This window comes from Eimeria mitis, genomic scaffold (assembly GCF_000499745.2).
Source record: "Eimeria mitis Houghton genomic scaffold, Emh_scaff1755, whole genome shotgun sequence".
NCBI classification, from domain to species: Eukaryota; Apicomplexa; class Conoidasida; order Eucoccidiorida; family Eimeriidae; genus Eimeria; species Eimeria mitis.
In genome coordinates this window covers 9,663-9,962 of record NW_013570072.1, presented here as the reverse complement: position 1 = coordinate 9,962, position 300 = coordinate 9,663, and positions in this window count along the sequence as shown.

The following is a 300-nucleotide window of genomic DNA, read 5'->3' as shown; positions in this document are numbered from 1 at the left end:
CAACAGCAGCAGCAGCAAGAAAGGAAACTGCTATTAATTCGAAGATAGTCTCTTTTACTCTTTTACACCTTCTGTTGCATGCAGCAGCAGCAGCAGCAGCAGCAGCAGCAGCAGCAGCAGCAGCAGCAGTCGGTGGTGTGGGGCCCCCCGTGAGGCCCCGCTGCAGCAGCAGCAGCAGCAGCTGCTGCCGACAGCAGCAGCACGAGGTGTATATGCAGCTTTTAATATTGATGCTTCTTTTGCTGCTCAGCTACTTTGCTGCTACTATTGCTGTTTCTGCTGCTGCTGCTGCTGCTGCTG